Below are 15,059 nucleotides of genomic sequence, written 5' to 3' on the forward strand. Positions count from 1 at the left end.
CTCTCTCTCTTTCTCTCCCTTGGTTTCCCTATTCTTCTCCCTCCTCTTTCTTCTACACTCAGTCCATTCCACTCTCTGGACATACGCACACCCTTGAAATGAGTCAGCATAAAAGAAATAACAGCTTGAAAAAAATCAGAGTTACTTCCCTTTAGTAATGGTGTGAAAACTGACAAAATCTGCACCAATTTAGGGTCATAGAATGAATAATTAAAAAATTGTTTTTAGATATTATTCATCCAAGATAATATCAATCAATGTGGGGGTTTATTTTGTACTTCTAGAGTTTTAGCTGGACATACACCACAATGGGCTGGCAAGCGGACATATGGATTTTTAGCAACTTCCTCAAATCATTATGAAACCTATATATTTGAATAGCTCAGAGTCTGAGCTTGCAAAAAATGGGCTCATTTGTCTTTTAATTTCAATTATTTCTCAAGATATGCCTGTTTGAAGTTTGAAAATTTTGAATTTTTGCAAAATTGCGACTACAGTTATTTTACCAAGTAGTAAATTTGGGTGCACCTGAAGAATTGTTCAAAATTTCTTCCAGAAACCCCTGAATATGTCCTATAAGCCCCTTAGATAATGCCAGATTCCCTAAATTTACTTCATTATAAAAAATGGAACATATGAACAAGTTTTTGACCTGTTTTCTTTTTTTATTTTTCACAAAATTTACCATAAAAATAAGCATTTTTTCCATAAAAAACCCCAAAATTTGCCCCTCACTGGTATATTTTAACGAAAGATTGCAAAAAAGCCCTGAGATGAAATTTCTCATGCTTCACAAATAAGAATCTAGACACAGAAAGCTATCATAATCCAATTGGATGAAAAAATTCGCTCTCGGGAACCATTTTAATTCTAACATACTGAAAAAATTTGAACTTGCCCATTTTTTTTTCGGTAATTTTGGACAGCCCGCAATAACTGTTTAAACCATAAATCCAGGTAATTCTTGTCATTCTTACTAAAATTTCATCATCCAGGCCACTTTTCCTAAGTGTTTTAGGATGCAGAATCCAAATCTGGCATCAGAAAACCATGAAACTGCACGGTTTTCTGGAAAATCCTGATTTTTACACTTTTTAAACTATTTTCAGTTAAATATTGGCCGTAAATCAGAAAAAAATTCTTGATTTTTAAAAGATTTATCCATTATAATTGAATATTTCCATTTTTCTCATTTTCAATTTTTCAACATCTCACATTTTATTTTATTTTCTTGCATTTTCTTTTCGATACACAATCATAATGAAGGACATGACAAACATTGCTCTTCTCAAAAACTGCAAGAGATCTCAGTTCGACAAAGAGTCAGACTTCGATGAAGTTGTGAAACAGGTCTCATCCAAGCTAGAGGTCCCACCCAGTGATAAACTTCTATCTGACATCAAAGTTGTGTTCAAAGACTTTCAGCAGCAACAAAAGAAGAATTGTTCATCCAGGTCATTTGATGAGAAAGTAGTGCTCCAACGTCACACCTATGTACTGAAGGCAAAGCGTCCTCTGGAGGAAGTCAGTTACCATCAACAATGCAGACTACTGAGTGACTATATGGATTCAACCAAAGCTGCTGCTCAAGCACAGAACACTTCCCCTGACCAAAATGTTTGCCCTCGGTCTGAAGAACAAATATCTTCAAAACAGAAGTTGCTAAAGTGGGATACTCTATCTTACGCAATGAGTCCATCCTAGACCGACACGTTTCATTGGAGGCTGCATCTGCCATCTACGAGTGGCAAAATGACCAAACGGATTTACACAAACATTCATTTACTCCTGAAAGATGCTGGAGCTGATGTTCTTCCATCGTATGGCAAACTGTTGAAATTTAAGGAGTGGAGGCCAACAGTACAAAAATTGCAACTCCGTACAGTGGTATGAAGTACCATTGCCTCCAGTGCTTGCCACTTACATCTGCCCAATTGTTTGCATCACTTTATATAATAGATGCAATCATTTTGATATACAATGAGATAAACAATGTTGTGCACACCAAATTTGAAAAATACGTCAACATATTAAGAGATAACTTGCTCATCATCAAAAAATGTAATGAAAGGAATTAGTTTTTAAAGTAAACTATTAATAACACAAGAGAAACAGTTATACATTTATTAAGAGAAAAGATTAAATTCTTTCACAGCTAAATTTTATCAAAATAACCAAAAAAAAAAAATAAATAAAAAAAAAAATAAAAACATCACAACTTGTATTGTCTGGATTACTTGGACTACTGTTCTCATCTGAATTGCTATTTTCACAACGTTTTGACCGATGTTGCTTTGACATTATTCGTTAGCTACCCCACTACAGTGTTATGCTGTAGAATTGGCAAAGAAGCAGAAGGATGAAAGGAATTTTGTATGGATTTGATTATCAGACAGTTTTTAATATTTACATTTTTTAATTCGATTTTTGTTCACGCATGAGACTCCCCTCCCCTCCACACACATGATGCACTTTTCGACTTCTTATATTCTTTTCCGAAAAGGAAAACACAGAAGACACTACTATGCACAAATGAGAAACGCATATTCTATAATATGGATGAATGCGTTTATTTTTTATTTTGTTGTCAAACTTACATTTCACATGCAGGGTACTGATTTTTTTTCTTTTCTTTTTTTTTTTTTTTATAAATTTTTAAATCTAAATTTGTACATATTATTTGGATTCTTCGGACCATTGTTTCCATCTTGGGTATTATTTGCACAATATTTTTTTTTTTATTTTTTATTTTTTATTACATTTTCACCCCAAACAAGGCAAATTGCCACTTTGGTGTAGGGGGCTACTATCAGGGGCAACAACTACTGGGGTACTATGTAGGGATTTGGGCAGCAAGGTGTCGGTTCACGTTACACTTGAACTTCTGCACGTCAGTACTGTTGGGGAAGCAGGGGCCTGGAATGGAATTCCAGAGTCTTGCGGTTCTGGGGAAGAAACTATTGGAGTAAAAAGATCTTTTACATCTAGGGATCTCTACAGTGTGGGGGTGGGATTTAGTAGCCTGTCGGGTTTGTCGAGGGTGCTCGCGTCGTGGGGGCACAAGTGATTGCAGTTCGTCAGAGCATTCACCACTAAAATACTTGTAGAAAAGGCAGAGGGATGCAACATTTCGTCGATGGGACAGAGGCTGAAGCTTAGATGCCAGTTCAGGGCCTATCAGGTTTGCGACTCTCTTTTGAACCTTGTCAAGGAGCGAGAGACTAGTAGCAGATGCACCAGCCCAGATGTGGCAGCAATACTCCATACATGGGCGAATGGTGGCCTTATAGAGGTACAGGATACTTTCGGGTGTTAGTAGTTTTCTAGTACGGTAGAGAGAGCCTACCTTTCTTGCAGCGGCCCTGGCAATGCCTTCAATGTAATTGTTCCAACTCATGTTTCCTGTGAACGTTAGGCCAAGGAGTTTGAAAGATGGACTCTCAGATAAAGAGTCGTTGGCCATTGCTATGGGTGGTAGAGAGGGTTTCTTGTAATTATTGAATGAAACTAGTTTAGTCTTGGCAGCATTGAACGCGACCAATCACTTTTGTCCCCATTCCACTACAGATTGGAGGTCTTCCTCTAGTGTTTCTGCCATTTCTTTAGAAATGTGTTCATTCGTCTTCCTGTCGTGTCTGCCATAGAGTGTAGTGTCATCAACATATATACCCATCTCAGAGGCAATGTTGTCGGGGAGGTCATTTATGAATATCAGGAACAATAGAGGTCCAAGGATAGAACCCTGGGGCACTCCCGCATTTATATCATATTGTTTAGATGTGCGACCGTCGAGGACTACCTGGATTTTTCTCTTATCTAAGAAGGATTTAATTATGTTAAGTATTCTACCAGTGATACCGTATGATCTGATTTTACTGAGGAGACCCTCATGCCATACCCTGTCAAAAGCCTTATATATATCTAGAGCTACCGCTCTGCCTTCCCCCGCTTTGATCAATTTAACCTCCGACTTACTTCAGGTGTATCTTGTCAAACTCGGAAATCTTTTTGTTGAACTCCGAATCTTTAGGTCAAACTCGGGAATCTGCATGGAATTTCATATGGAACTCTTTATTGGGGGTAGCATGTCCTTGTTCTACCAGCTATAACTGGATAGAATCCCAAGTAATTCACAATTGTAATTTTTGGTCTCTTGCACTGATTGAACCTTCAACCTTTCATGAGTCACTTTTACAACTGAATTTTATCAAGTACTCTAACCACTATGCCATGGGTCCTCATGGACAATACTATTACGAATTTATGAAGCTTTAAACCGATTTTGTTTCTAGATGAAAATATCACTCTTTGTTATTCCTAAAAACTGCTTATCCTGCCTTGACAGAGTACAAAATAGACTTCGTGGCTTAGTGGGGGATACCCTTTTCTCTTCCTTGCAACCTCTCTCCCACGGGAGACGTTGCGAGTCTGTCTTTGTTTTATTGTTATTTCCATGGCAAGTGCTCATCTTAACCCCAATCTCTGGTCCCCCCTCATCAATCTTTCACGATAAACACCCGTCTAGCTGAAACCACTGTCAATAATTTTCCCCACTCTTTATCTGTGCCTAAATCAAAATGTAGATTCCATGAACAAAGCTTCTTTCTTAGAAATGCACGCCTGTGGAACTCTCTTTCGTTTGCCTGTTTCTCACCTGACTACAACTTGGATGTCTTCAAGTCCAACATAAAAAAATTCCTGATGAACCGCCCCCTTAAGTAAGACAGTTTATCAAATCTCCAATACTAATGATTACTACGACACTATCCCATTGATTGCTGTACACACAATAACGCTTATCCCCAAGTGGCTTCCGGGCTTTTATAAGTGGTGGTGACCTCCATGTGGAAAAAAAAGAAAAAAAAACATTACTATACATAAGTTTGTACAGATTTTTAGGATCTGCTCTCTCTCTCTCTCTATCTTTCTTTCACTTGCACAATCATTGTCAATTAATGAATAAATGTTTAACAGATACAAAAGAATGAATAATAATAATGATAATAAGGAATAATAATAATAATAATAAATGAAAATAATGATGATAATGATAATAATAATAATGATAATAATAATAATGATAATAATAATAATGATAATAATGATAATAATAATAATAATAATAATGATAATAATAATAATGATAATAATAATAATAATAATAATAATAATAATAATAATGAATGATAATAATGATAATGAGTAAAATGTATGAATAAAGACAACAGAAAATAAATTCGAGTGGAAATATAATTTTCATGTCATTTGAAAGTGACTAGTATAGAAATAGTAACACATTGTCCAAGACTATAATTTTGTTGGTCTGTCACATTAAAAATTCAAATATAATTTTCAACAGTTTGTCGCATTTAAATTTGAAATAGAATTTTGTTGGTCTGTCACATTCACAGAGATTTGAAAAAAAGTCAAAAACAGTAATAAATAAATGTTACCAAAGGCAAAATAAGTTACTCTTCTCCCTAATTAGATAATTTTTTATTATTTTTATTTACTTTTAAATGTTTATCTGCTAAAAAAGCAAGTAGTTACTCGAACACACACAAAAAAACAAATGATTGTGTATTCTCTCTAACATCTTTGAAGTCTCGACAATGAGTTAAAATAATAAATAAAACAAAATAATGGTAAAAACCCACCCAATAAATGTCACATTTAAATTGAAAATAGAATTTTTGTTGGTCTGTCACATCAAAGATACAAATATAATTTTCTTCAGTTTGTAGAATATAAAATTGAGACAACATTTTTATCGTTTAAGCATATTAAATGGACGTATCTTGAGGATATTTATTCTTCATTTTTGGTGAAGATATTTTAAGAAAAACATCCGACAAAAATTTATGAAGGAAAAGAATAAAGATTTACAAACAAACAAACATTCTTCTTTACCAAAAAAAAAATATATATATATTTTTTAGTTTTTTTTTTTTTTTTTTCAAAACCAGAAAGCGGATGTTGCAAATTCTGTTATGTACTAAATTTGGAAAGAAAATTTTCTAAATATTTTTTTCTGTTATCACATTACTAAATAGAAATCTGTTATTGTTTTTAGTTGTTAGCTTTCTGATATGCTAAAACCAATAACTATATCAAATTAAGCAGCATGCTACCCATCAAAAATATATTGAGAATTTATGAATGCATGTTTCTGTATATATTGCAAGCTTGAAGACAAAAATCATTGTCATTCCTATAGTTGTTGTTGCCTCTGGTTCAATTAGTGTCTTGTTTTGCCTTGAGTTATTTATCAATCAGCCAATCAACACACAATATGGTTTCCATTCTGCTTGATCTACAGCAGATGTGCTTACAGTTATATCTCATAGGATTAGCGAATCTCTCGACAGAGGCAACCTTTCTAGGGCAATTGCTCTTGACATATCAAAGGCCTTTGGTACAGTATGGCATAAATGTTTACTTCACAAGATCTCCAGCTATGGTATGGCTGGAAATATCCTCTCAATTATTAAATCATTTCTCTCGGATAGGTTCATAAGAGTAGTAGTTGACGGGCAGAAATCAGAAGCTCACAGTATTAATACTGGAGTCCATCAGGGGCCCATCCTGGTCCCAACTCTCTTCCTGATCTACATTAATGATCTTCCAAATCACATCCTTAAATCATCTGTAGACATTTATGCTGACGACACTACCATCTATGGTAGCACATCTAAGACCGTAAACGACCAAGTTCTCTCTGATTCTCTCTCCTCTGATCTTGAGCATGTGGTATAATGGGGAAAGGAGTGGCTGGTTACTTTTAATGCATCTAAAACCAAGCTTTTATCTTTACATCATCAACGCTCTGATCCCCATCTGGCAGCAACTGAAATGAATGGCTCTCGTCTTGGGGAAACCTCATGTTTTGACAAGCTTCTGGGTTTGATCTTTAGTCCTGATCTTAAATGGAACATGTACATCAAATCTGTTATCAAGGCCACTGGAAAAATGATGGGGTCCTTCTACCGATCTATCTATATAAGTGCCAGGTACGTCCAAGGATGGAATACTGTTGCCACATCTGGGCAGGAGCTACTAGAAAGGACTTATCCTGCTTTGATAGAGTTCGAAATAGACTTCGTAGCCTCATAGGAGATGTACTTTTCTCTTCCCTGCAACCTCTTTCTCACAGATGCTGCAGGTCAGTCTCTGCTTATTTGTTATTTTCATGGCAAGTGCTCGACTGATCTTCAATCTATGGTCCGCCCTTGCCAAACTTACAAGAAACACTCGTCTAACTGAAAACATTATCAATAATTCCCCCTACTCTTTATCTGTGCCTAAACCTAAACGTAGATTCCATGAACATATCTTCTTTCTTAGAACTGCACGCCTGTGGAATTGTCTTCCGTTTTCCTGCTTTCCAGCTGATTACAATATGGTTGTGTTCAAGTCTAACGTAAATAAGTTCTTGATGAGCCGTTCCATATAAGTTATCAAATTTACCGAATTCCCATAACTAATGATTACTATACTGTCCAATTGACTACGTTACACTCTTAACCCTTATCCTCAAGTTGCCTCTGATCTTGAGCACGTGGTACAATGGGGAAAGGAGTGGCTGGTTACTTTTAATGCATCTAAAATCAAGCTGATATGTAATTAGGTGATGCCTATGTAAAACAAAAAAAAACATTAACTTACGTTATGTAATATTTTAAACGTTATGCAAACATTCATGTTATTTTGATTGTTTGGACTACTATTCTCATCTTGAGCGTAATTTCACAGCATTTCAGTCAATGTAATCTCTGACCTTCTCGTGTATCTTTCTGTCAAACTCTTGAATCTTTCTGTCTTCTAGAGGTTGAAGGTTCAATCCTCAGTGTGGGCGACAAGCAAAATAGAATGGAGGCATGCTACCTCTGTGGATGAAGAAGAGTTAGAAATACTGTGCAGATTCCCAAGTTCAATAGAAAGATTCTTGAGTTTGACAAGATACACCTGAAGAATGTCGGAAGTTACGTCGATCGAAACATGAGATTAACACTCAAGATGAGAACGAAGGATCCAAATAATATAAATAATCAATCCCCAAGAATTCAGAAACAACAATTTTCACAATCATTTATGTAAGCGTGCACTTTTGCATATGTGTGTTTTCATCTGTGAGCAATCAACTAACCAGATAAATCAAATAAAGTCTCTTTTATGTATATTTGCATGATTACTTGTCTTCATTCTCCAGCCGTTGCTTTTCCATGTGTGGTCATTGATCCCCTCATAGTTCTTGAACTTCTGTTTAACTTAAGACGGATCATGCATGAAAACACAATGAAAACTTGCTGAGTTTTCAAGGTTTTATTTAGAGAGTGAAAATTTGCCCAAGAAGGAGAGAGCACACCACTGATAAATTATTCATTTACTTATTTTTTTTTTTTTTACGTACAGGCAGATTCTCGAGGCATCATTCTCATAGATTTCTACATCATTTAATCTTTGAGGAAGAGACCATCTAAATTATTTTTTACTTAATTTTCTGAACTTGTTTTTCTAACTTAATCTTCATGATGGGCAATGCATGAGTAAAATCTTGAGGCAATATTCACTACATCATCGGACACATCTTGTCTGCCTTGCTTCCCAACTTAAACTGACTTTAAAAAATCCTTTTTTTTTCTCTCCTAACAGACGTGACATCATCACTTCCTATATTATGACTTGCATTTCTAGTGCATTTTATTGAAGAAGCTGACCTTTGACCCCACGCCTCAATTATGGCACCTACAGCTGAGTCTATTTCCATTTGCCATCAGGTTATTCTGACATGTACTTAATGTAACCCTTGCCGAAATTCATATTAGTTAACATAATCGCTACTTACTGAAGTAAGATCTGAATATATAACAGCTATGCATATTTCAAAATTCATTGTCATTCTCAGTTATTGGTGCTTGTGGTTTCATTCGTAAAACAATTGCCTTACTTTGCTTTGAGTCATCTATCGACCATTAATTGTCAAAAATAAATGAGAAGCTATGCTTTTCTCAAATATTTAGTTTGTTGATGGATGCAACTGGAACAACGGCTACCCATAAATAGCAGGATTTGTGGTGAAGGTTTTTAACAGTGTGGATGCAAATGCATACATGTTAAATGACATCACTGTGGGGGGAAAAATACTATAAAAAGGAGAGCAAACACATTAGAAACATCATGGCCATAATGAGAAGTCACGCGTAGTGGGAGAGTGAGGAAATAAACATCGTTGTGGCTCAGAAAAGTGAGTTTGTTATTTTTTGTCTTGGTTTCCTTTGCAACATAGACTGCATACAACATGTGGAACACCTATGGAAAAATGTGCGCTATGTTGCACCTCTAGATCCACCTTGTTCTGCCTATGTCCAAGCATATTAACAGGGTAGTATGAAAAAGAATGTGGCACTTATCACATTATGAAGAGGTTATATTTTGCGTGTCACATAGTACTGGGATGCGTGGAGACCCGTCAAAGACACCTCTGAAAATCGATTCGGAAATCTACTACCCCTTTCTAAACTTCTATACCCTGTAACGTAAGCAAAGTATCACTGGTGCTATATTTATCCTGAGACAAATGCAAGTTTTTTTATTTAAAAAAAAATTTTTTTTTAACTGATTGTTCACCCCAAACAAGGCACATTGCCATTTGGATGTAAGGGGTTACTATTTGAGACAAAATTTGCAGGAATACTATGTAGGGAGTTGAGTAGCAAGATGTCTGTTCACATTATATCTGCATGCCACTACAGTCAGGGAATAGAAATCAGGGATGGAATTCCAAAGTCTATCAGTTTGAGGAAAGAAACTATTTGAATAGAAGGCTTTTCAGCATATAGGGATCTCTACTGTGTAGGGGTGGGATTTTGCTGCTTGTCGGGTTAGGGATATTTAAGTTGTGAGTGTACAGGGGCTTGGAGTTTGTTGGAGCACTTTCCATTAAAATACTTGTAAAATAGGCACAGGGATGCAACATTTTTTTTATCAATGGGACAGAGGTTGGAGTTTGGTTGATACTGCAGGACCTATTAGGTTGTGGATCTTAAAGCTTTTGACAAAATCCCAACAAAGATTGTCTGATGGAATTTACATAAATTAGAAACAAATAAGTGGTTAGTTAATGTTCCAAGTCATGTTAAAATTAGCAGTAACAGCTTTAATGTTAAAATAGGAATACATCAGGGTTCTGTATTGAATCTGTAGCTTTTTATTTGTGCGCTAGAAACATTGTTTATGTGGCTCCATATGGGTTTTCAGAAGAGATGTTGTACGTCGATGACTTACGATTACTTGTCTGTGAAATAATAGAGGACCCACTTGTTAAGTTTTTGATTTGGAGAAATTTTATGGAAAGTTAAAGTCTTGAGAGTTAAATGTTACCAAGACCAAAGTGATGATCAATGGTTGTGATGTTGGAAAGCTCTCTAAAAGAGAAAAAACTATCCTGCTCAGTTTGTGGAAAGTGTGCAATTGCATCTTTTGTGGTACTTTTAAGCACTGTGTATGCAAGACGTGCAGTGGAATTGCAGGTAGGTTGAGAGAGGATGACCAGTTTATGTGCGTAAGAAGTATAAGACAGAGGAGATGAATGAAAACTCAGATGGGGGGGGGGGAAATATATTTGGATAGCAAAGCTATTGAAGTTGTCAAGAAGTTTTGTTACTTTAGTGGTACCGTTGGTGCACAGGATGGAACAGGTGCCAGTGTGATTGCAAGAGTTTAGAGTGAATAGAATAAATTCATGGAAGATCTGTCTTTATAAACAGAAGGGTGTTATCATTATTAACCAAACATGTGTATGTAGTGTGATGATATATGGAAGTGAAACCTGGCCAATGAGAGTTGAAGACATGTGTTGCATGGAGAGAAATGATATGAGAATGATATGATTGCTGTATAATGGGTCTTAAAAACAGGCTTAGATTTGATAAACTCAGAGGAAAATTTAAATTTGGACAGTATAAGATGATGTGTATAGAACAGGAGGCTTTGATGGTATAGCCATGTTAAAGGAACTGGATGAGTTTTTTGGTCAATAGATGTAGAACAGTTAAGGTAGCAAGTTCAATTCACAAGTGAAGGCACAGGGAAACATGGTAGAAAGTAATAAAAATGGACTTAAGAGGGATAAATAAATACCTGGCCAGAGATAGGTTAGTTTGGAAGTCGATTTCTAAAATTAGTCCAACACATGACAGCTTGTAAAATGGATGTTTAACTGATGATGATGATGATCTCTAAGATACTATGAATCATATTAAGAAGATTTAATATGCTAGCTGTTGAAATAAATCTCGTATGAATGATTGAAATTGCCCTTCTGCATTATTTTTGTACATTTTTTCGAGAGCTAATGGGATTTTAGCAAATATTTATGCTAGCTTGATGACATGAAATTAATGTCCCTGCTCCCCCCCCCAAAAAAAATAAACAAAAACAACATAAAATTGAATTCGATACTTTGATGTTTGACTCACCAGGGCTTTACATTGTGAGTGAAACAGTCGCTGAGGAAACTCATCAAACAGACTTTGTCATCCTAACTCAAGGGAACACTACCTGTTTTTGACTGGTAATTACTCCTGTATGAATTCCCAGTGATTATGAAATGTTAATACATGAAAAAGTAATGACTCGGATAGAAATAGCAGTAATTTGAGTAGAAACCAGAAAAGTAAAACCAAAGAAAAAAAAAACGTAATTCTAAAATAAGGATAACTTACCCTCTACAAAATAATTGTTCAGCAAAATGAATCCTCTACCAAAGCGCAATATATATTCTACTGAAAACCTGAATAACAAAGAATATTACATAGAGGAAACCGCATTAGACTTTTAAAAAAGATATCTCAAAAATGCATTTAATACAAAAAAAAATAAAAAATAAAAAAACAGATATAGTAAGTGCCTCAATATCTAACTATTTTTAGGAACTTAAAGAAAGTGGATGGTCTCAATTAATAAAGTTGAAAAATTAAGGTGGGCTAAGATTCTTAAATTTCTAGGCAAACCGTGTAGATTATGTCTGAGGCTAAAACTAGAAATCTTAAAGTTTAAAGACATAAGATTCTATTTAATTATACAAGCCAAGTAACTAGGGTCTGGTTTTGTGTGTTTACCCCCCCCCCTAAAAAGTAAAAACCGTTAAAATTTCTTAAAAAATAAGCGAGGGTAAATTTATTGGTTGATGGAGATTGAATAGGGAAGGAGTGCTAGAAATGGGTAATAAAATTAATGACTAATTAGTTGGGGATTGAAATTGATACGACTTGACTATAAAAAGGATTACAGTATGACACTCAAGATGAAATTAAGTTTTGACAAATTACTTTGAGAATAAAACACGAACGTTTCAATGGAGCTCACTTACCATATTTTTACTCATTTACCATAAGTATTATATATATATATACTAGCCTGAGTGCCTGGCGTTGCCTGGGTGTTTGGAGGTGTGTGTTGAGCAAAAAAAAGAAGTTGTAAGCAGGCAAGCTCGAATCCATAACACTAAGGCGGAAAAGAAAGTGGAAGTGTGTGTAAGAGTGTTGGTTGAGCAAAAAAAAAAAAAATGGGAGTAATAAGCAGGCTCGAACCCGTAACACGCCAGAGGAAAAAGAGGTGACCCCCCCCCAAGTGGTTGTGACGTCATGGGAGGTCAAAATAACTTTTTTTTTTTTTTTTTTTTCTTCTTCTTGTAATTACATTTTCACCCCAAACAAGGCACTTTGCCACTTTGATGTAGGGAGTTACTATCAGTTGCATGGGTACTATGTAGATAGTTTAGCAGCAAGATGTCTGTTCACATTACACTTGAACTTCTGCATGTCAGTACAGTTGGGGAAGCAGGAAACTGGAAGAGAATTCCAAAGTCCTGTAGTTCTTGGGAAGAAGCTATTAGAGTAGAAGGCTTTCTTACATCTAGGGATCTCGACTGTGTAGGGGTGAGACTTCGCTGCTTGTCAGATTTGTCTGAGGTATTTTCGTCGAGAGGCTTGTAGTTCATCATGCGACCGAGGGTTGAATGACTTGCAAAAAATGTCAGTGAAAAAAAAAACCTTCCCTGTAGAAAAGTGCTCAATTGAGAGTGAAGGAATTAATGTTTTTGGTCAATTTTTCGATATTTGTTGTCCGAAAGGTCGAGCTTCAAAATGATACCGATCTCATGAAAATTTGTCGCCTTTGTCGAAAGTTTTAGGCAAACATTCATACATACATACATACATACATACATTTAAATAGACAGGTGAGATTTATATTATAGATGTTGGTATGGTAATATGAAAGGAGGAATGCTTCTGTATTATTAGCAGTAGGAAAGGTTTCTGTTGATGATGTTTATTGTAACCTAACAGGGCTACCGTGCATTGCTTGGGGGGGGGTAACATATTTCTGTTACCCATTTCTCTGTGGACATACACATCTATATTATAGATTCCTTAAGGAATGAGTCAGCATAAGGATTAACTCCTTGATTAAAAAATTAGAGTTACTACCTCTGAGTTAGTGTATCAAATGGCTGGAAAACGCCCCCTGAATAAATCTCTGCTAGTTTAGGCTCACAGAATGATTTTTTTTTTTTTTTTTCTGATTTTTAGATATTATTTAATCCGAGCAACGTCGATCAAGAAAATACCAAATTTGTGGGTTTGTTATGGATTTCTTTTAGTTTTAGTTGGACATACAAATATACACACAAAAGAGCCCTCGGATATAAATTTAAATTAACAGAATCAAGTGTTAGCTCCAGGAGGGAGCCCCTTGATCTCTTAAAACTTATTGAAGTAAAATAAATCAAACAACTGCCCCTATATATAATAGATGTCATATATAATTTTTTTTTTTTTTTGAGGGGAGTGCTTGCATTATATTAATGTTGAATACATATATATTGTTTTTTATTTTTATGTATAAATAACTAAAAGCTTTTTTGAATATGTATTTCATTGATTTACTAAAACAAATGTACTATTTGTTCTTTTTAACTCTAGCCCACCCATTCTCGCTGTTTGACACCTCTAAACACTCTTTATCTGCCCGCTTTCTTATATATTCATACACCCTTCCTCGTACTAAGCTCTAACTGCTTCTCTCCCAGTTCTACCCCTCTCCTCTCATCTGTGTGACCCAATGTGTCACTCACCTGCTTTTTCTCCTTCGATTTTCTTTAATGATTAGACGCGTTCTGCTTGTTTACTTAGGAGCAGAGGAAAGAAATCGTTGCCACCTTTCTTTTTTTTTTTTCCTTTTGCACAAACTACATTTTGTTCTGGGATCCGTTTTTTTGTTTTGTTTTTTTTTTACAAAGATTTCTTTTGAAAAGTCCCCAACCGTTGCTCAACACTGGAGTCATTACCAAATTGCAGGTTTTTCACGACTTTCATATTATTTCGTTCACATTTTCTTGTTCACGTACAATTTTATTTTATTTATTTATTTTAGCGACTTCGTTGAAAAAAAAAACCAAAAACAAAAAAAAAAAAAACCCAACAACTTTTAACTCATTTGTTTGGATACCGTTTTAGTTTCTATTCGCTCTTATTTTGGATTAAATTCATTGTTCGGGTTAAATTTTATTTCTAATCCGGAAATAAAATTCTGGTTTACTTTTTAAAGTTTTGAGAATCCGATTTTAATTCAATATTTTAATTGCTGACGATCATTGCTTTTTTTAAAAAATTTTTTTATTTTTTATTTTTTATTTTTATTTTTCATACATCAAAAATGTTTCCTACTTTAAAAATTTGCGCCTTTTTTTAATTTTTTTTTTTTTTTACAAAAGGCAACAAAACAAAAAAAAATGTTACCAAAGGCAAGATAAGTTCTTCTTCCTACATGGATAAGTATTTTAACTTATTTTAATGCGTTTATTTACTTCGAAAAAAATTAGTATCAAGTCTTTTGGAACTAAAAAAAAAAAAAAAAAAAAATGCCGATTTCGTTACAGCCATTTGGACCCTCAATAATGGTTCAAAAATCGAAAATTAAACAAAATACAGGGAGAAACCAAGCCAATAAATGTCACCAGTTGTGCGAAAATGTAATCTCTTACTAGTATTTGGAAT

At 34.9% G+C, this 15,059-nt stretch overlaps 1 protein-coding gene across 3 annotated transcripts in view; it reads left to right on the forward strand.

Moving 5' to 3' along the window:
• LOC145243504 (FERM domain-containing protein 8-like) overlaps positions 1–15,059 on the forward strand; it is a 218,103-nt gene that overhangs the window by 44,485 nt on the left and 158,559 nt on the right. Inside the window, exon 1 of one of the 3 annotated variants that reach the window (XM_080106463.1) lies at positions 14,105–14,360. The exons of the other annotated variants lie outside the window; for them this stretch is intronic. The gene's annotated coding sequence lies outside the window, so the exon portion shown is untranslated. Of the gene's footprint in view, positions 1–14,104; positions 14,361–15,059 lie in introns of those variants that run through there. 3 annotated transcript variants of the gene reach the window in all.

Source organism: Euprymna scolopes, chromosome 22 (assembly GCF_053919585.1).
Source record: "Euprymna scolopes isolate OS-2025 chromosome 22, ASM5391958v1, whole genome shotgun sequence".
In the NCBI taxonomy this organism is placed as follows: Eukaryota; Metazoa; Mollusca; class Cephalopoda; order Sepiida; family Sepiolidae; genus Euprymna; species Euprymna scolopes.